Below are 22,768 nucleotides of genomic sequence, written 5' to 3' on the forward strand. Positions count from 1 at the left end.
ACGATGCAGTCCCAAGACCAGGTACAGTAGCTTCCTGGTACCTTCTCTCTATAACCACTCCAGGCATCTTCCAGAAAATTATGGGACTAGCTTTAAATTAATCAAGTTTATACAGATTTTAACAAACCAAACCTTTTAATATGCTTTTCAAGCCCTACAGTTTATATTCCCAAGTTTATTCCAAATATTCACATTGTCTAGAAGCTCTCATTTGTATCACTAGTCAATTTAATTTCAGTTCTCACACAAGCAGCAATGTGGAATTTTAAGAAAAAAACTTCTGATTATTAAATCACAATAGTTGGCCATAGAACTGTTATCCACATAATAAATCCATTGCCCTCAAAGAAAAAAATCCAAGGCTGGAACAGAAAGCAACTTTTCTTATGCCACATCCTTATCAAGAGAAATATTTATTTAGTCATTGTACTTTCACCACAGTTTTCTTATTTGTCCCCATACAAATAAAGATTTATGTAATTGTTTTGGCCTAATGAATGTTTCACTTCAGGGCAATATTTGTTTTATTCTCAGTATATTGCCCGGTACATTATCATTATAATCCCTTGTTTTTACTTAAACGTATCAATCTGCCTGACAGTCTGCCTGACTGCATTTTGAAAATAGTAAAATAAACTAAAAGGGGGGAAATCAACCTATGTAAGTAACCTACAGAGAGCTACGCATCAGGTAATGGCTCAAGTTACTCTTCACAAAAGCCCAACAACAGAATACGGCAACATTAATGCCAACTACCAACTTCAAAAAACTGAACACCTGTGAAAAGTAAAACTCTCCGAATTAGACCTTGCCATTGCCCTCTTAGATTTAGAGTCGTTATTTTGCTTGAATAAACATCACTATTTCTTTCCTAGGCAAACTCCTTGGCTCTGTTTCAATTATTTCTTTTAAATATTAAAGAGCAGGAAGCATTTGTTTTCCCTTGTCACATCCTGTCCTGTTTACACAGCGTCACACAATCCCCTTTGAAATGCCTGCTCTTACGGCAAGCCTGACACACACAGTTCAGTCAAAACATTTGCTATTGTCTTTTGCCAACTACAAATGAATTTCTGCACAAACACTGAAAAGGTTTAAAGGTTTTGACAGCCATCTAAAGTCGAGCCTAGCACGACTGTCGAAGAGAGGTGGTGTCAAACTGCTCGGCTTCCCCGCTACCGCCCTGACTTAAAGAAGAGAAAGAAAGACAAAGCGATTCACTCATTCACACAGCAGAGCTCCTGGCAAGAGCTCACTCACTGTAAAACCACTGCTCTCACAAAATACTCAAAAGCAGAAAAAGCAAATGGACAGTTGAGAGATGAGTGTGAAAGGGTAACTTACATTATTTAGAAAGACAGTGGGAAAGGACTGCTGCAGTTTCTTCGTTATTTTACACTGCTGTTGGCAGAGCAGACCACCGAAAAAAACTGCTCACCTAAAGAAATCTTTCCTTTTAATTCTCTCTCTCCCCGTTCATTTACTCTGGAGTCTCTCAGCCTGAAGAGATCCGACAGTCAAAAGTTTATTCCCTTGTATTTCCGAATGATATGGCCGACTTTCCTTGGACACATACCAATGATGCAGTAAAAATAGACAAAAGGGGGGGGAGGGAAGAAGCAATCTAGCTTGAGCCTGAATCTTCTTAACTCAGTGTTTTCTGTAAAAGCTGCTCTTATGTCAGAAGCTCCCATCCCTATACTAACTTGCAGAGCACAGAGTCTTCCATCTGGTTTTCATAAGCTGCAAATTACAGGCAAACCAGGGAATATATACAGTCCAGTTTTAGCAGAACTACCCAAGCATCAGCCTTACAAGTAACCTGAGGTACAAAGGCTTTGAAAATAAACAGCCAGCCCCATGCCGGGATGGTCTCCCGCCTGCAGATGACTGACTGCTCCCCCAGGCAGCCCCCAGCAGCTGAGAGCACCACACACTACTCAGGAAGGTGGCAGCCCGGTCCCCTCCCACCCTGTGGAAACAAATCAACCTTGCAGCCCTCCCTCCCAGCACAAACTGCCTCTCTGGAAGGGGATGGAAAAATCTAGTGCATTACTTGAAATAGTTCAACAGTTTAGCAAGTTATTTAGAACAACCTGGTTTTTATAAACAGGGAAGTGAATGCTGATCCACTTATATCCTTTAAAGGCTTCCAGGTTGTTCGGAGGTTTTGGGTTGGTTTGGTCGGGTTTTTTCTCTAATAAGACAACTCTCAGAATCAGCGGACAGTTGCTTGATAGAGAACTTCTGGGGTGATCCGATCCATTAATTACCAGAAGGAACACTTTACCAAAAGTATCACAAGCAAAATTTTGAAAAGCACCCCATGAAAGACCGTGACTTGAAGCTCCTAAGTCACTTTCAGTCCCTATTTTCAGCTATTTAAAGGTCTACTGCTGTGATTAAGTTCAGGTACCAGAGGCTTAAGGGGTCACTTATATTTCTGGGTACCTCAAGACTTTTGAGTCAGCACTGAAGAACATTGTTTTCCCAATAAAAAATTGCAAACCCAATTTTTATGGTGGATAAAAAAAGTTTTGCCATTAAAACTAAAATTGCTGTTATCTGCATGTTCTTTTACTTTAAAATATCAAGTTTTATTTAGTCTTTAGTTTTGCCAGAGGACTTTTGCAAGCTCTTCTACTGGGAATAATCTTACTGTATTTGAACAGTGAGAATCTCTAAACGAGGCAGCTATCACTAAAGCATGGGTGAATCAGTACAGCGAGTCATTAACAAAATAAAAACACCATTGTAAACACTGCCTAAAAGTCCTGAGCCTTGTTACTTGCTCAGTTTTTCATCTTTGCACAATTAGGATTGTGCTGATTGTCTACTCCTCTTGTACCTGGATCCTGGATTGATGTAACTGGACTGTTAATGTCAAAAGCAGTTGAATTATTTAAAAAAACCAAAACCAAAAACCAAAACAAAACCAAACAAAGACTCTCTAATCAGTAAAAGCAAAGGAGAAAATTATGAACAAATTTTCTTTCTATGTATTTTTGCATGTGCTGTCACAATTCCTTCCAATAGTTGCATAACCCATTGAATAAGTTCAGTCACATCAGGTAGAATGCTAGAGATCTCAAACGTATTATATTCCTACAGCTTTTGTGTAAACAGGCAGCCCTCCAGATGAGTGAAACACAATCCAGTGATCCAATGTAAAAGGTTACACATGAGCTCAGTCTTATTATTAGACACCAGAGCACCCCACACAAACAAGAGGTACATAAGAACAGATTTCATGTGCCCTACTGCTCAGCTGCTACCACAGTTGTGCATCTTTGGCCTGCATTCTAGCATTTTTCCTCTCTTCTGTTCTGTTCTCCCATCAAGGTAGTAAGCAGCAAAACACTTGAAATGCACAGACGTCAGCCGAAGCAAATAATATTATTTTTTGAAACAGCACTAAACAAGGTTTGTTAACAGTTGAGTTAGTCTTCTCCCACTTAGTAAACAAGTGGGGTGAACTGACTACATCCTGATTTTATCAGGATTGATATTTTCCATGAAATCAAAGAACTTGATCCTGGTGGAGCAGACTTGAAGGTTTGGGGCCAGAAATTATTTTATGGGGTATAGCAGAGTAGCCCTTGAGTGGTTTTCTGGACATGTAGGCTCTCTTCCCCACCGTACTATCACAGTACAGGACAACTTGAATGACTGTTATCTTTGGAATAAGAACTCTTGGGGTTTTTTGTGAGACATGGTGTTTAAGTGGAGAGTAGGTGGAAATAACCACTTTCAGTTTGTGATGCTCATGCTGACTGAATGGTTTTTTGTCCTGAGGAGCAAATGCATTAATTCACACTGATCTCTCAGGTACTCTTCAATATTTCTCTTCTCTTAAAAAAACCCAGTCCATTCACATCAAAGGCTGCTTTCACAAATAACAACTCTGTAAGAAAATGGCAAGAAAATTCAAGATTCAAAAATAGAAGACTGATTTTAAATGACCTTTCATTTTCCAGGCTCCAGGGATCATTCTTATTCACCAACATTTTCTCCCTTCTTTTCTATTCTTCGTTTCCTCTTTCGTATCATCCATGTGGAGTACCAGCATCCTACTGTCCATAGATAGCTCCTGCCTCGAGGCAGGCTAGCTATGTGTCCCCTCACTGTTGCCTGGATATTACTAAGGCATCATTTGATGCCCACTTTCTCACACTCTGTCTCCATGAACCTTGAGGTGGTCAAGCACCATGTTCCTATCTAGCACAGGGATGTCAGTTTTCTGGAGAAATGGAGATGGAAGATATTAGTCAGTTTGATGGTGGGAGAAAATTCACTGTAGAAAGCTTCATATAGGAAAGACTGCAACAAAGAACAGATCAGATGGGGAAAACAACCTGCAAGGAGCAGTCTGCCTCTCAGAAAAATGACAGCTTCCATTTAGGATGTTTTCAAATGCCAGCTTCAAAACAACCCTGTTATTTTCCATGTAAGTAGAAAACAACCCTGATTTTTCACCAAGATCAACTATGTAAGCAATGTCAGTAGGACAAGAGTGGAGTAGGATGAAGCTTAGATATTGATTATACTGATTATATGCAGCTTTGTACACAGATTCGTGAAAGGTTTTTTTTTAACCTTATTGCATGTTCATTAAAGCAAGGAAAAAGTGCCCCACCTCAATCAGTGATGGACAGGTTGTGATGCAGAGTAGGTGGCAGAATATGTATCTCTCTTGGCCCAGATTCTGCTCTCATCTAGTCTAGTGTGGTTGTATTGGGATTGCTGAATTGCAAAGGTATAGATGAAAGCAACCTGTTTTCCATCCTGTTGTTTTGCAGTCTAAATACTGAGAAACTGACAGGTGAAAGGTGTGGGTTTGGTGGAGGATGCACCTTGCCATTTAATTTGAATCTGTGAAATTGCCTGAATGATAGCAGCTCAGGATGGCAGACTAACAAGCCAGGGATGCATCACAGCTATGTGTTCACCTTTCATTTTAGCATTAGACTACTTGGTGTAGGATTTTAAATATGTTTATGCAGATTTCTAGTTGGTCATAGTTTAAGTCCTAGATGAATCTTCTGATGCAAACAAGCTGGCAGGCTTTGTACAGACTGAACCACAAGTCTGATAAACTGAGACAAACCTACCCTTTGAGGAGTTCAAGGCGAAGCTTCAGTTCACTTACTGTTGATGAAAAATAATGAAGATTTTGGCACTAACAATAACCCATTTTTTAAAGATGAATTAGCTGTAATATTCTAAATCATTTTACCACCAGCATTTTAAAGCTAGCACATGGAATATCTTGGGTCTGGGTTCAGATGTTAAGCTTGTATTCAGCTGGTCTGGCCTCACTTACTACATATTTTGTTTTAGTACTTCAGCTTGGTGCCCAGTGACTTGAGTTTGGCAAAAGCCTGTCCCCCTCCAGAAAGGCACATAATTGTCAGCAGATCTTCCAAAGAGATAAAATACAAGTGTGATAATCCTTTGCAGCCTGCTCCTACTGTTCAATGAGGACTGGGCTGTTTCAGTGGTTTTGGTATTTTGCTTTATAATGTATGTATTTTGCTTTGTAATGTATCACTTTTTTTCCACAGAAGGAAAATACACAGCTCAGACAAAACCATAACGCATTATAACCTTGATGTCATTGTTGGAGAAGCCCCACGGCTGCTGCTGCTTTCACTACAGCCTGCAGTAGCCCCTGGCTGTCCCCAGAAAAAAAGGGAGAATAAGCATAGCACTAAGCCACTTTTTCCCATCAGCTCGCACTAACATCTGTGACTGCAGGGATCTGGGCTTGCCTGGGGCACACGATCTCATTCTGAGCACTTTGGTGACAGAGACACATGCAGCCTTTTCCTTTCTAAGTGAGCTGGAATGGTAGCTCCCCTTTCACCCAACCTGAAGCCCACAGTACAGGAGTTACTGACTGGATACTTTGTATTCTTTAAGTAACAAGCCAGCAAACAGCATGCAATCCATCTGTCCCAGTGGTTTTCATCAGGGAAGGTCGAATGTTGGAAGGATGTAATTTCAAAAGACAAACATCAGACTGTTTTCAAAGGTTCCCTTTTCCCCTCTGGCTGTACAGTCCCACTTCTTACCTTGCACTGAGGTGCTTGTTGGACTTCCAGTGAACAGATACAGTTCATCGCCTGACAGAAAACTGACCCATGACAAAATGCATCAATTTTCTGCAAGGTGAGTGAGGTGAATTAGCTCACAGGGGTCCGCTGAGTGCTGCAGCTGACAGAGACGCGGGGCATTATGGACTGGAGCAGGGGAAGAAAGAAGACTGTGAGCCAAATGTTCAAGCTGCTTATGAAAATTTACTGTGAAACAGCAGGTAAACCCCACACTCCTCCTGACTGTAATCTTACTTCAAGCTCTAAGTTGCACTTCTGTGGCAACCATAACCCTTAAACACTGGCATACACTCAGTTTGTGCTAGACTCACGCTTCTGCTCTTTACTGCCCTGAATCAGTTTGCTACTCTCAGAAATTAACCACCAGCCCTGGCTCCTATAAAATCGTAATGTCTCAGTATTACTGATTTTCACAAACTTTCATTCACGTAAGTAAGCTTTCTTTCAAAAGCAAGTATCCAGGAAACACTGATGCAATACATTTTCATATGGCTGCATTCATGAAAAGTTCTGAACCAAAAGTAATGGGTCCAAATCCCTCTTTTTGTTTGAAAACATCATTCATCCAAGAATCAGAAATGTTACCATGTGACCAGTAACACAAGGAAATAAGCACATGAAGAATCACAGCAAACAGTTCAAAAGCAGCTCCAGGCCTGAAGTTGATTCACAAGATATATATTGAACACTGGATACTTTGTTTGCCAAAAGAAATAGAAAGGGCTACATTTTCTAAAAAATATACCATGCTTATATATTTCTTGGCTTAGTCTTTCTCTGACCTTGCCTGGAGCTATCCATTCTTACAGCATACAAAGGGCTAGTATGTGCCTGGTTTACCCTGAACCTGTCCTACTTTCCTGCCTTCAACTACAACAAGAAAAAGGAAAAAGAAGGTATGTTGAGACCTTTGCACTGAAGAACCTGAGACTCTAGGGGAGAAGAAACAGCCCCTTCTTTCTCAGACTGCAAACACTGGGCTGTACTGAGGAAAACTGAGAGTGGCAGAATATGGCAAACAGCAAAGGGCTTGGGGAAGCTTTTAAGGACTGCGAGGCAGGGAGAACAAGCATCTCAAATGGTATGGAGCACAGAGGTTCAGGAGGACGGGATCCAGGAGGCCTGGGAAAAAAGGTAGCTCTAAGATGGGAGAAAGATGAAGAGGCTGTGAACTATGTGGTTGAGTCAGGGCAGCATAGACCACAGGGAGGAGCTAGATGCTCTACACTGGCATGAACTGGAGACTGAATCTAAGGATGAGGAGCCTCAGGCTAGGAGACACTAAAAGCCAGAGTGAAAGGCTGAAAAGCTCGAGGCTGTGCAGGGCTTTGGGGCAGGTGGGAATACAAGATACCTCTACTGAGAATATACTAATTTACATACCTGCACGCATATATAAGAATGCTGCCTCTGCACTTTCTACCCACATGATCATCTCTTCCCACTCCTGTATCCTCTTTCTTGCAGTCAGTCAGAGCCACAGTAGCCCTGGCTCACATCTTCCCATCTGTGTATTGGAGTGTGACAGCATAACATTTTCCATAGCCACTGTGAACCAAGGAAATGTTTTGATGTAGCTCTAGGTCCCAAAGTGTATATGAGTGTCAAGCATAGATTTCAAAGTGATAGAAGAGAGTGGATATCAGGGAAAATGATGGGGAAGAGGCAGCAGATTTCTTTAGACAGATGGTGTCATGAAGGCAATGTCTGAAAACTGTAATATGGTGAAAGTTCAGCCACTGCAGTGCTGGAGTTAGTATTAACCTCACCAAATACCTATCAACTTGCTCTTACACATTCAAAAACTAATTGAAAAGAAGGCCAAAGGTACTGCTCTAAAGTTAAGCATCCCAATCAGAAGCAGAAATTAAACCATACATACGAGAAAAGATTGTAATTGTCACAGTCGCATTTCAGCCCTTAAGTAACCAGTCCCCCTATTGCTGTTAGCAGGGGTTTTGCCAAAGTAAGACCTGCAGAATTCCATGCCAGGATATTACTATAACAAACATTAACATCTGAAAGTTAGTGTACATTAAGGGGTTATACTATACCCTAGGGAACATTAGGTGAAGTGTCAACTGAAGATGCTGTGTAAGGAGAAAGATATCAGGAAGAAAGCGAGCCCCAGTATGATTTGATCTCATGAGGGAAACTGCAGTGCAATCCTTGAATCTTAATGGGTACTATGTTTCTCAGTTCCACATGCTGTGAACCAGCAGTGATAAGAGGGGAAGGCTGACGACAGCCCTGATAATTTTTTTAGATAGCAGTAACCAGGACAGAACACAGCAAGCTACCCACTCAATTAGGGACATTTTATGGTACAAGCTTAAACTGCTGCTTTCTTAGACCTTTGGCCCAGCTACAGAGGCAAACAGGAAGGAAACTGAAATATTTAAAAGCTCCTTCGTGGATGAAGAAGCAGTGGCATCTATAATATTTCCTGCCTACTTGAGCACATACTGGGATACAATTTGCTTTCTGGGCCTGAGAGAGGTGATCTAGAGAGAGGAATCTGGGTGGGCCATCTGGAGACTGCAGTTAATTTTACACCAGTCCTGTATGTATCCTAAAAGAAGGTACTTTGCAAGACTGTGCCTTTTACACACTATCAAAGCAAAGCAGCAATGCAGAGAGCCTGTTCTGTAAGCCAGTGATTCCAGTAAGAAGAAAGCTTAGGGCTTGCCTATGGAGTCCAAGGGAATATCTTCCTAGCACGGCAACCGAGCACAGCCAGTGCAAGTATCTGTATGCCACTGATGCTTGTTTCTTTCCGCATTGCTGACCAGCTGGGAGGCCGGGCATATCAGACAGGAGGGAGAGAAGTCAAAGAAACCAGTGGACTCTGGTAGATACAGACTTAAGGCAGCACAGACCTGAAGACCACTTAGCCACTGCAATTCACTCTCTGCCACAGGCAAGGAAGGTAGGAAGTGATCCCTTTTCTTTCTGTCTTGACCTGTGTTTTCTATTATAGTTCAGACAGGCCACCCTACAGAACTGGCCTTGTGGCAAATTCCTGGTTGAGAAACTTCCTCTACTCTCCTGGGGTGAATTTTGCACATATAACCTGTCTTGCAATCCTTTTATTTCCTAAGTGCAGTGCTTTCTCTGAGTAACACCACCAAAATGGTACAGCCCTGAGGAGAAGGACTTGGGGGTGTTGGTTGACAAGAAGCTCAGCATGACCCAGCAGTGTGCATTTGCAGCCCAGAAAGCCAACCATATCCTGGGCTGCATCAAAAGAAGCATGACCAGCAGGTTGAGGGAGGTGATTCTGCCCATCTACTCTGCTCTTGTGAGACCCTACCTGGAGTACTGTGTTCAGCTCTGGGGCCCTCAACATAAGAAGGACATGGACCTGTTGGAGCGAGTCCAGAGGAGGACCACAGAGATGATCAAAGGAATGGAACACCCCTCCTATGAAGACAGGCTGAGAGAGTTGGGGTTGTTCAGCCTGGAGAAGAGAAGGCTCCAGGAAGACCTTATAGCAGCCTTCCAGTACCTAAAGGGGGCCTACAGGAAAGCTGGAGGGGGACTTTTTACGAGGGCATGTAGTGATAGGACAAAGGGTAATGGCTTTAAACTGAAAGACAGCAGATTTAGATTGGATGTAAGGAAGAAATTCATCACTATGAGGGTGGTGAGACACTGGAACAGGTTGCCCAGAGAGGCTGTGGATGCCCCATCCCTGGAAGTGTTCAAGGCCAGGCTGGACAGGGCTTTGAGCAACCTGGTCCAGTGGAAGGTGTCCCTGCCCATGGCAGGGAGGTTGGAACTAGATGATCTTTAAGGTCCCTTTCAACCCAAACCATTCTACGATTCTATGAAAATAAAATGCACACATTAGAAGGAGACCCTCTGCTCTTGATACATGAGTGAGATCTGAGTACTACAACCCTGCTGCTTTTTCTTTTTTAATAGAAAAGGCTGCATGCTTAGCATTTTGCATTTTTTAGAACCAACCAGTATGTTCCACTTCACTGGCAACAACATCCCTTACCTAGGAAAGGATCCAATACCTAGGAAAATGGACCTGAAAAAAACCCACAATGAAAGATTTTAAAAGCTTGCATAGGTATGGGTGAAAGTTGAGGATATTAGCATGGAGGATATTGGTCAGAGGGTTCAGATTTAAGAGGGAGAAGAACTTATCCAAGGAGGCTGAGGAGGGGTTGTTTGCAAATCTCAGCCTCTATCCCTATGGAGACCCAAGTACTAATGGTGAGTGATTTTACAAGGAAGTCCATCCAAACCTGACAGAAGGCTGCCAACTGTTTCTTTCAGGCCCTCAGACTTTTTCCTGTTACCTGGCAGTTTAGTTTTCTGGTCAGACTCAAACAGCTGATAGGAGGGGGGCACATGTGGTATTTCACTCACAGGCTCTCTCTTAGCATAACCTTAATTGATGCGTGTCAAGCATATCGGACACATCAGCAGACCACCTGCTAATAAGCTGAAATCCTGAGATGAAAAGCACACTTAAAGCCTCCTGCTTTCACTAAGAATTCAAATGCTCAGGGTGTCATGAATTACAGCTCCGGTAACTCAAAACTCTTATTAATCTAGAGAGCTGTTCTTTCCCGAGAGATTGATCAGTTCTGGGAGCTGGTCTGACATTCTCAAGTGCAAAGAAGGGGAAATCTAGTAGATCAGGTTCAATGTTACAGGCTTTGTAATCTGGTAACCAAAAGCATATTTGGGAAGTACTGGTAAGAGGTCATGGTAAGAGGTTAGGATTTCAGTCAACCCCAAATTAATACCTTTCATTAACTGCTGAATAACTGAACAATAGCTATATTGCAAATATGCCTGCAGACTAAAGAGTCACCCAGAGGAAAATGATGGCAAGGAATCCCACAGTCAACATTCAGTGCACCTACAGAGCCAGGGGAAGAAAATGAATTGCAGTAAAAACAGCCCTGGGAAGGAGATCTTAGTTGTATTTCCAGCTTTCTTGCAGACTTCATTTCCCACTTCTGTAGATTGAGGATGATATGCTTCCCAGGCTATCTGAAAGCTCAGGTAATGAGTATTAGTAAATTATTTTGTTTTCACAAACTGCCTACCATCTCAGAATCAGAAAGTACAGTTACAGCATATGCAGTTCAGAGTAGTCAGGTTTTTTTATGAAGAAAGTTGATTCAGCACCGTGTTTTAGTAAGCCCTGTGAATATATCTTGAAAATTATCTCTCTGGAAGGAAGACAAATCAATTTTAATCTTCTGCCTGTTTACCCTGATGTAAATCAAACAGGCACAGTCTGCCCCTACAGAGAAAGCCATGTTGTGCTGAGCTCGTGATCCACAAGGGAGTTCTTTCTTTAGTCAAGAGACAGACAATGTGGTAAGCATATTGATTATTCCTAACTATGTACAGAGAGAGCACAGCAAAAACTCCTAGGTGTGTATTTATGTCTGATGTGTGTCTCATGGCTTTCATTGATACTTAAGTACTGAGATCCTGCTTTCTTAATCTATAGACAAAGGACAATTTCATTTTCATCTTTACTAATCAAGGTTTAGTATCTATCTGCCACTTAGTGAGAGTGACTGAAAACCTCTGGCCTGTGTTCACAGCCTGGCAAAGAGGCAGTTTACTGCTGTAATTAGCTTTAGTTCATACACTACCATGCATGCACTGTATTGCTGTAGAGGAGGCTCAGTCTCAGAGCTGAACAACTGTGAGCATCAAGACCCATCTAGTTAAAAGGTATTGAGTACAATAGCTGCCCATAATTTGACCAGTTTTATTTGAAAGTCTCTACCTGTCTCTTAGCCATTACTTTCCACAGATAATATTGCTTGACTGGCCCTCTGCAGTTCAAGACTCATTGAATGATGCAGTCCTTAAAAGCATTATAGGTGAGTAGGAGAGTTGAGCCAAAGCTCTCCAGACTGCATCAGGGCTGTCTGCAGAAGCTGTGCACAGCACCAAAACACAAACAGCATGGCAGAGACGAGGGCACAACCCCCAGGGCATCCCGCTATTGGGTACATGCATAGGGGCCAAGTTAGACAAGCTGAAAAGAACATGGCAACAGGCCTCAATTTGGATTTGCTTTGGCACGACTCAAGGCTAACAAAGACCTGATTGAAACTTAGAAGTAAGGTTATTCCTGTGATTTTAAAAAGAGGCATAATGAACACGCTTATTTACAGTGACAGCTTCTTTCTTCCCACAGGTATCCTCAACTCAAAGCATGAGCTGAATGTTCTGGAGATCCTGGCACTTCCGGTTCAGGAGAGAGCTGAAAAAGTACCTTGTAGAAAGGACCATCCTGGCAATATTGAAGTGGTGTCATAGTGCCATATGGGACATTTCCAGCCATGACAAAAGAAGGAAGAACTAAAAATATTGCTACAGCCTACTTTGCTTGAGGCTTCCCACCCAGTTTTGAGCTCAGAGCAGTTTGGATAAGCAGCCAAATCATAAGGTATTTCTCTTAGTCAACCTGAACCCTGTGAGGTGCACACAGTCATCCCTAGAAATTGCTATTCACATTGTCCAATAGGATTTTGTAAAATAAACGAAAGGAAGAAAAAGAAATAATATAGTGTTGAGTGCTGACACTTACTTTGCTCTATGGCCATGGCAAAGTCACTTAATCTGTCATATCTTTATTTTCTTCATTCATAAAATGAGATCTATAGATGAGCTCCTCAGCTACCACATGAAATCTAGAGACAGACTTGCCAAAACGTCAGGGCCAGACTAGTTCTGAGATTCTGCATGGTGTCCAGCTCTGACGGGGACATTAAGATTGTCTTTGCTGGAGCAAAGGGTAAAAGAGAGTCTGAAAAGTCCATCAGTATTTGCAATGCAGGATTAAGTTGAAGAATACTGTCCAAACATGGAATATTTTATTTAAAATTCTGAACATTAGAAAGGACATATTCTTTTAAAGACACAAAAAGTCAAGCTCATTCCATCTCTGCAGTCTTTTGCTCTGTGGAGCTGTGAACACTTCCTAATAGCAGCCAGCAAAGAGGACTGAAATCTCTGAACATGATTTTGCTTTTTCTACTGCTAGGTATATATCTTAGAATATGACAGCACCTATCAGCATTTTTGGGAGCATTCATTTTATAATATCCCATTTCTAGCCCTTTCACACTTTCCTGAACACTACTTATGACCTGGCAAAAACTGCTGCTGTTTGAAACACGACAGGATGATCAGATACTGGAAATGCAGCTGAAAATGAGAACTAGATGCAGATTAATTAAAGTCATATAAAAAAATAAGCTGGCAAGTTTAAATGGGTTGTGTCCCTATTAACTTCTTCCCTCTTGCCTCCCAGGAAGGTCTCATTTGATATTGAAATAGTGTAGTCCTTACAGTCATGACACTGCATACAAAGTAGCTGCTCTTTTAGTTCAGACAGAGGAAAATACTTTTAATAGCTGCCTCTCTGAATGACAGCACCTACCTGCCTTGCTAAAACATGCCCTTAGTCTTATGAGAAAAGCCACAATGAGACAGAAGGCTACTTACTAGTGTTCCATAGAGTCCACGCAGGATTATCAGAGACTGAAATTCACTGTGCCTCTGATGAGAAGATTTAGCTCCCTGCAGCATTCAGACAGTTGGTCCCATTATGGCCATCAGGCGGCTGAGTTAAAGGGTGGCCTTGCATAAACATAAACAGCTTGTCAGCACAAGCCAAAGAGGCGGGCCTGCCCTGCCAGCCACAATGCGAGCCAATGATTAGCTTCTTCGCATTCTGGGTGTTCAAGATATTGTGTTTCATTCTTAAGTAGGGGAACAAGAGGGACTGACTAGGAAGGGCTAGTGCTTGACGGTTTACTGCTAGGCAGTAAAATACTTAAGGCGGAAGGAAAAGTATCAGCAAGTCAATTCAGGAAAAGCACATATTTACTGTGTATTCATACAAACACTTTTAGAAAGCCCACAAGCATCCCCAATGCATTGTTCCTTTTAGGTCAATCAAACAAACAAAAACCTGTGAATTAAGTTTAGCCCATATTCATTGTAAAGAAGTTTCATTTGCAAAGTCTCTGATTTTTCTTTTCTTCACCCTTTTTCTTATTCTCATCCTTCCTAACACACATTGTTTGCTGACACTGGGGTTTCTCACTTCTCTGTCATAAATGTCTTACCCTGACCTTCCTGACCTGACCCCCCAACCTTCATTGATCCTCCTATGATTGCTTCTCTTCATCTCCATCTTAACTGCTTGTTCTTTTGGTCCTGATCTCCCCAAAAGAGCACGGTCACAACACAGGCACCTTAGGGTATGGTTCTGTGAGACAACCGAGCTGATTTAGCAACTTACTGCTGTCAAAAGTGGAGGTGTTGAGTCTCCCCTGTCTTCAGCACCACATCATGCCCCCCTGTCTGTCCCCTGCTGTCATTTCAAGGAAAGGTAATGTAGCACAGAAGCACATACTTCTCTGTCAGTTTAGTGACCTTAACAACGAGACAGAAGAGGTATTGCATGGAGTGAATACTCCCTGAAATTTAAGCTCCTTCTGATCTTGCCTCAGCATTCTATGATCCCACCTGTCTCCCCAAGTTCCTCTCTCCTTTGTTGTTTGAATTGAATTGTTCCTAGTTAATTGAATACCCTGCTTACAGCTGCTGATCCCATTTCATCCCAGCTCTGTCCTACTTTCTTATGCCTCTAGTTTGGCTGTGAGGCCTGTCTGCCACCAAAATCAGTCTCATCAAGTCTCTTATAATAACTCCCTGCAAAAATATCATGCTTTGTACTTCAGCATCAGCATCTTTGAGCTCTTTTCTGCTCTGGAACTAACTAAAATCCTCCTTAAAAACCATGCCATCTTTTTGGCTTTCACTGTTTTTTCTCTGACCTTTCTGATTAATTCTTCTCTCAGCATCTACCTCTTCCTCTCTCACACTCCCAAGGCACCCTACTTCTTGTTATATTCCATCCAGCTTTTACCACTTGCTTGTGCAGGTTCCTTTACTTTTACGTCAATGATCATGCATTTCTATATTTCAGCTTTCTGCTTTTCTCTGGTCCCATATTTTACCCCGTGTTTTAGGCATACTGTATTAAATGCCTTGACAGCTCCTAATTTTAAGATCCTTTCCTGGGGTCAAATTAAAGCAGTCCAATCACACTACATTCATTACTGTATAGTCTTGGCGCAAGTCATTTCCCTCGCCCTCTGCTTTGGTAAAGGAGCTGAGCCCCCTGCAGAAGCAGATGCTGAAGTTAGCACCTCATTCAGATGGGCAGGCATATCGCAGCTCTCAGGCTTCTGCTGACAGGCTGTGCACGAGTTCTGGCACATATCGCTGCATCACAATGTGCTGGGGTCACGTTTGCAAGTTTTTCTTCACAGTGAGACATACTAGGCAAGTTCTTCCAATGATATCTGAGATTCTGGTGCAATTGCACAGCTCCATCAGCTGCCACCCCAAGTATATAACCTACACTGCCTATAATTTTATCCAGATTTCCTGCTTAGTTAACCCTGTGTTATCCACATTAACAAAATTATTTTACCAGAGCTCTCTTCTTCTAGTATTTTTAACATGTAGATCTCTGCCCAGATCCACCTGGTGATCATAGTATTTGATTACTTTAATTATTTTGATTACTGAGCCTGGATCTCATTCCCAATGCCCTACATTGTTCTCCACAGAAAATTCAGCAGCTGAGGTCATCTTTTGTTCCATACCCCAGCCACATTGCCTACATCCCCATGAAAGCCATGCTTTCTTGTCCTGAGCTTCAAGGCCTTTTCAGAGTTTCTCCTTTCTTATTGATCCGCTCCCACAGCTCTCTTCATCACAAGGCCTGCCTTTTCAGCCTTCTCTCTTCCTACGAAGCTCTCTTTTTTTACCTCTATGCAGAGAATGTCCTGCTTCATCAAATCAAGTTATCTGTTCTTCTTTCCTTTCTACAATCCACGTCACAAAATCTAGAAATAATGTATCAGAATGAGAGTGAGGAGCAATAAATAGGCAACAAGTCACTCCAGAAAGAGAGATGTTTCATCTGCATATATAAATCATATGTGCTAGAAATTTTCTATCAGCCATATATGATATATTATGCACCTTACACTGTTAGACATTTTACGGAACAGGATAGGCATCAAAAGCCCTTGATGGTTATGGATCAAGTGCCCAAACACTGTACATGAGATTGTGAAAAGACTGCTATGAAAAGACTGTTTGTAGATGCACAAGACAAAGCAAGCTAGCTATTGCATCTCTGATTCCCATGGCAATTTATTTAAGATGCTAATTCAGTGCAGCCACAAACAAAGAAACAAAACAGAGAGCAAGAATGAGCTGATTTAGTGGACTATGTTGAAAAGGCACACTTTAGACAAAGTCACCCTGGGTACAAGTCCTGTGACTCCACTCGTAGAATTATGCCAAGGATGCAGCTGCCTCTTTGCCCTTAAGCCTTGTATGATGCAGGAAAACTGTTACCACCACTGCTAATGGTACCAACCCAGGCACCAGCTAAGTGAGATGGCCAAGCTGATTTAACCGCTTACTTATACCAAAAAGGTCATCCTGCCCCCTCTCTTCATCGCCATTCCCAGCTGCACCAGCCTGCCTGCTCCCTTACACATGTTCAAGGAATGGTGTGAAAGCTCACAGACCAAATCTGTCTTGCTCGATATGTTTTTCAGACAGGTTAATGATCTGACTCATCTCCTTGCCATGTTAAACAGCGCAAGAGCCAGTGGAGGGAAGCAGTAAACACATGTGGCTGGAAGCAGGAGAGAGAAAGAGGTGGAGACCAGAATCACCACCACCTTTTTCATAAGCAGAAAGCTGGCTGTCATCCCCAGAAGCTACCATCCATTCTGGGGTGAGACTGAAAACTATGAGCCCCAAAACCATGCCACTCTTAAACACAAGGTCCTAAAAGCTCCTGTAACCCCTTGTTTGATTTCCAGCAAGCCCTAAAATGTTTTATTGAAATGTATTTTCCAAAGGAAGGTGAGGCTTTATTTTAATTAAAAGCCAGTTTCTGAAAACATAGTAATAACTTGATTTCCTAGGAAAATAATTGGATAGGAGCAAAAAAAGGAAACATTTAAGTTTTCTGCATCTGAAAACAGAAAGTATTTGGGTCATGAATCAGCAGAACTTAACTTTGCCCAATCCCTAGGTTGCAGGCTCCATGGGGTAACATTTTGACTCTGTCCCCGGCCATATTACCATCCATGCATCTGACTTCTACCATGTATTGTTTGCTTGGTAAAACTGTTTTTTTCCTTTCCCTTTTTGTGGCCTTAGCCTAGCCTCACTCTGCCCTTTCTTCTCCAAACACAGTCCTAGTTGGATGACATTTTGCCTGTCCTCTGCTTCTCCTTTGGGGGCCAACAAGGAACCTCAGGCCCCCTGAGGCTCAGCCTGACCAGTTGATATCTATGCCTCCGCTGGGAGGAGACCTCTCCTGCTTCTCCATCAGTAGCCAGAGATGCTGCAGAATGGAGTGAGAAGATTTTTGTCATGTTTTACTGGCCTGGTTTCAATTATAAAGTGGGTCACAAGTTATTCCCAGAAAGCACACAAGCTCAAGCAATGAAAGACTTTGGATAGTGACAAAAGAAGTGAAACTCTGTAGATGAATTGTTTAATTTTTCTTTTAAAAAGGAAAACAAATAGCAGAAATGGCAAGGGGAAGAGATCATGTGCAGATGCAGCACACTAACATATGAGGCTGCAATCAATGGGAACTTGGGCTTAGTCCCAGCTCAGACCATGTGCATTTTGAACTTTGAGCTCTTGGACCATTTCCTAATTAGAGAGCGAGCGACACACTGTGGAACTATTTAACCCTTTGATGGTACCTCATGGGGTCTAGCAAATGCCAGAAAAGACTCTGGGGATGTGTCTAACCCCTGGAGGCCACATCTGACTACAGGAAATATCCCTGTGCTCCAAATGGCTTAGTGAACAACTGCTGTCAGCAGATCACTCTTCATGGCTCTCTAAACAGAAAGGTCAGACTTACCACTACTCCTTCCTGCACTGCTGAACGCTTGCTGGGATCTCCCCCTAATCTGCCATCTCCCCATCCAGAATCTGCCTCTCTTCAAGGCTTGTCATGCCTCCTCCGAGCTCATCAGTAATGCTACACCAAGGATCAGATGAAACAGAGATACCTGCCTGGAACTTAATAGTGTAAATAATGCCACACTGCACACAGAGACTTGCCCCTCTACTTCACAGGAGTGGAAAAGTAGCAGCCTATTGTAAAATTATAACTGTAACTAAAAATACAAACATTATAGCATTAGAAGCTGTGTGCAAGGAAACAAGACTTATATAGCTGATGTACATCAACAGTTGTCATACTATTTCTATCCCATCTGACTATCACTGGTGTTCTAGTCAGATCTGGACTAGCGATTTCATCTTTTATACCTGTCTGTAAAGTGGTAATATTATGTCTTACCTATTTCACAGAAGTACTGTATGGGTACATTTAAAGTGCTTTGAAGCTCTTACTGAAGACATTTTGTATGTAAGAACTGTTACTGCTTTCATTATTGATTTGAGAAATACATCCTTTGAAAGCCAATAAACAGGATAACTACTTTGGCAGGATAAGTTTTGTTTAAAATTTCCTGCCACCTCTAAGGTCACTCATTCCAAACATAACACAAATACACTAAAAAAAGGAGAGGCGCCTCCTAAAATACATGCATCATGGGTAAAGATTAACTTTGGGGCTGTAGAGCACAGTAAACCTACAAGCTTAAATTCCACCTCTGCGTGTTTTCTATCTAATTTCTTTGAGCCCTATGTCCTGGTAAGAGTGGGTTCACAGGCCCCAATTGCCACAGAGCTGGGAGGAGGCCTTTCAAGCACAAACCACTGTTTGCACATGCCTTTCATTTGCCATTTTGGTGTGCTCTACCTCACTTACAGAGTAAGGGTCTCAATTTCCCATCCCACCTGGCAGTCTGGTAGTCTGAGAGTTTTTGAGCCTCAAGGTTTGTCTACACTGGACTGTGACAGCAAGGTAGCAAGAAATATCAAAGCTAGCTCTAAAATAGCTGCCCAGTATTTGCGCTGCTGAAGTACTAGAGAACTCAGTCAAGAAGCAAAGCAAATTAGCCTGCCTTGGACACCATGCTGCCATAACTGGGCTTCCATACCCAAGCTGGCTATAAGCTACTTTGAGCCCTGCTACACTCCACTACAGGCATTTCTCTATTAAATTCTGTGAATGAACCTAGACATAACATTTAAATTCCACTGTTGTTCAGTGGAATTCACTGGTTCATGCACTTCTAGGGGGTTTTTTCAAACAGTGCTGAAACACCCCTTAGCTGTGATTAGAGTTCACAAAAATATTTCAGAAGGACAAATGTTTTGGCTTTGGAGCAGACCTACATTCAGAGTGTCAGGTACTACCAAAAAAGAGCCATTGACACCAGCAGCACACACATCCACCCTGATTTCAAATTACTAGATAACTTGTCTCCAAGGAATGCTTTTCTAGGTAACAGTATAAACATTTCCAGCAGTATCTTTGGAACAGACAAACTAGTATGAAAAACCACACCATCTCCTTTATTGGGTATGGCCTTTGCAATGTGGGCTTGTTCACAAGGAAAAAGAAATAGCTTCCCCAGTTCCTCACACTTCTCTGTGGGCTGAGATGCCCCTGCTCACACAGAACTCAAGGGAGATATTCAAAAGAACTCTTTTGTGAAGACCTTGCTGTCGTACAACAAATAGATATGATTAATTAGGAGACTGCCTTCAAGACAGCAGTGGGTCCTGCTCCCATTTATAAACACTATTCATCTTGAACTCAGCAGTAAATATCTCAGTTGCTTCTTTGGCATAGAACCAAACTTCTGCATCAACAAGAGTAAAGGATGCTCAGAGACCAGGAGGTATTTGCCCATCACAGGAAAAATGCTCAGATTAGCAATGCGGTGACCTTGGTTCAAAGAAAGCACTTTAATACATGCCTTCCTTTTAAACATATGAGAACCCCCGCTGATTTCACTGTCACATCAATGAGGTCAGCCATGGATTTATCCAGGAAATAAAAGGAATTAACTCCCTTCACACACACACACTTACCCTGAATAATGGCCAAAGTGGTCTGCGCCTCACAGTGCAGATGTGACTTGTCCCTCCCCACTCCCAATGTAGATCAGCAGTTTACCTCTCCTTGAATGAGACTACCCATGCGTTTTATGTCGCCTGCCTACTTGCTCAATCAGAGTGAGGGGGATACCAAGAAAAATGCTATACGCAGTTTACTTCTATACCCCCTTTCTACACAGCAAGCCTAGAGAAAGTGTGCTAGTTACCTAGCATGTGGAAACACTTAAATAATTTAAATGCTTGAAACAGAACTGCAGAGGCACAAAGTTCAGAATCATTCACTTGAACAAATAAATGCTTTTAAAAGATGGTGACGTGTACTTATAGAAGGTCACAAGCAAACACAACAGTCCAAGTTTTCAGTATCCACATATAACAGGCTAGTAAGAGGGAATTTTGATGAATTCCAGGTGTTCTCAAGTCAGGTTCCTGGTGATTACCCATTCCCCTATAAAAAATAGGGCCACGCTAGTTCTCAAGCAAAGCTCTGTTATACAGGTATTCTGAACAGTAGGAGAGGGAAAGAAGAATTTAATATCAAAAGACATTACAAAATTTAGCCATGCAAGAGAACCCAATTAAGATATAAAAGTCCCCTGACCCAAGTAGCATATGGCTAAAGCTGTCATGTAATCAGAACCAAACCACCCCCATGTCTGGATTTAATTATGTCATGCCATTTTATAGCAGCCTGAGAAAACTGAACTGGGGGTCAATATAATCGCAGAGTAATTCTTCAGTGAATCACACATGTAAGAACCTAGGTAAAAATGGATAACAGACAATATCAGCAGACTGAGCATACAAAGGTCCTTATTAAAGGCAAGAAAAACAAACAAGTCTATAGACAAATGGTTCACTACAGAGTGAAAGCACCAATGCTATCACAAATTTCTGTGTGGTCTATAAAATTCAAGCAAACCTACTAAACTAATGCATACTGAAAGAATGGGGTTATGTTCAATATGCTCTCACTGATTTCAAAAGAAATGGAATTCATGGAATGCTAAAATGCTTCAGAAATATATATTTTGATATGAGTTCTGCACATATTTAAAACAAATTCTCCATAAGAAAGTATTTGTATGAGATAGTATGTTTATATAGCAACTGTCAGTTATGTGGAAAAATCTACATAACAACATACTTGTAATTAATATGGAAGTACAAAGGACTTGACTGAGAATTAAACATGGCATTTCATTTTTATTCAATGTGAGTCTAAAATCAACTGAATTATATCTTTTTATTTGCAAACAAAAATGTCTAGATAGATTTCTTGCAAATGTTCACTGAGGGGAAGGAACTTAAAGTCTTTTGAAATATTACCTAGCCAGCAAAGAAGTTTGGGGATATTGTATATTCTATCTCAAGCAAATAAATAAATAAATATGTATATGCAAAAGCAATACTAATGCTATCTAAATTAGTAAAGGTTTTCTGAAGATATGCAGAATGAAATAGAATAAAAATCTCTATTACCCAGATCCAGCATCACTACAATGTTTTCATAGTAATATGAAATCAGTTCCATCACAGTCTGCTTTTTGGTTTATTTTTTTAACGGCCATTGAAAAAAAACCCACTTCTTTCAGCATTCAGTTGTCTTATTGCTCTAAAAGTAATGAACATGCTGCCTCATTCCTTGAGCAAAGACTCCCTGATTTCTGTTAAAACAGCCACAGCTGCCTGAGTGCAGCCCAGTGCTCTACCAGGGCCTTTTTGTTGACCCTGTCTATGACATGGATTAAATTATGGCTTGCACACTGTGATTCTATTTGCATGCAAGGAACAAAATATGTTGTGAGGCAATACTGCATCGTACCCAGCGTCTGGACGAACAGCAGGCCTTGAAAATTTCTGTGCATTAGCTTGTGCTTTTCTGCGTGCTTGTCAAGATCAGCAACGTGGCACATTTCAAGGAGGCTTCTTGCTTTGAAAGGATTGTTGTTTGCTCTTGGTTGCTTTCTAACTCAAGCTCAAGCTGAAAGAGACCTCACAGAAGGAGGCAATGATAATTGTAATATAATTGCTAAAATTAAGCAATTGCTTGGATTAGTGCAGTTATTTTAAAGCTATTTTTCTTGGTCATTTTAAGGACAGGTTAAAGACAGCAAAAAGTACGAGTCAGCCAGAAGGAAGCTTATCTTGCAGTCAGTCCCACTGGCATCCCTAGATATGATGATGCCTAAAACAAAACACATGTGAACCTCTTGATATTCCAGAGGATTCAAGAGCGGTAATGTGCACAGTTCAGAATAACAGGACACAGGCACTCTGTAAAGGAAATATTCTGCAGATTCAAAAATCTGTTTAACTTTTGAATGAGGGAAAAAGCTACATTTTTCCAGTAGCATTTCAAAAAATGAAACTGAAGATGTATGGACCAAGGTTTTTGCCTTTTACTTCCTTCCTCATCCACAGTAATCTCAGCCTCTACAGCAAGTTCCAATACCACTTTTTAGGAGGGGAAGAACCCACAGTGATATTTAATACCATCCTCAACAGAATGAATTATGATTCAGATTTTTTCATGAAATCTTGTTACAGCTATA

The 22,768-nt window shown here is 41.5% G+C and overlaps 1 protein-coding gene across 12 annotated transcripts in view; it reads right to left on the reverse strand.

The window, feature by feature from the left end:
- The window catches only part of TRIM2 (tripartite motif containing 2), a 117,788-nt gene that overhangs the window by 60,739 nt on the left and 34,281 nt on the right, over window positions 1-22,768 (reverse strand). The window contains exon 1 of one of the 12 annotated variants that reach the window (XM_030010494.1): window positions 13,617-13,752. The exons of 8 other annotated variants lie outside the window; for them this stretch is intronic. The gene's annotated coding sequence lies outside the window, so the exon portion shown is untranslated. Of the gene's footprint in view, window positions 1-1,344; window positions 1,561-6,074; window positions 6,214-13,616; window positions 13,753-22,768 lie in introns of those variants that run through there. 3 more of the 12 variants (XM_030010589.2, XM_041122949.1, XM_030010555.2) reach the window with 3 other exon arrangements.

Source organism: Aquila chrysaetos, chromosome 1 (assembly GCF_900496995.4).
Source record: "Aquila chrysaetos chrysaetos chromosome 1, bAquChr1.4, whole genome shotgun sequence".
Taxonomy (NCBI): Eukaryota; Metazoa; Chordata; class Aves; order Accipitriformes; family Accipitridae; genus Aquila; species Aquila chrysaetos.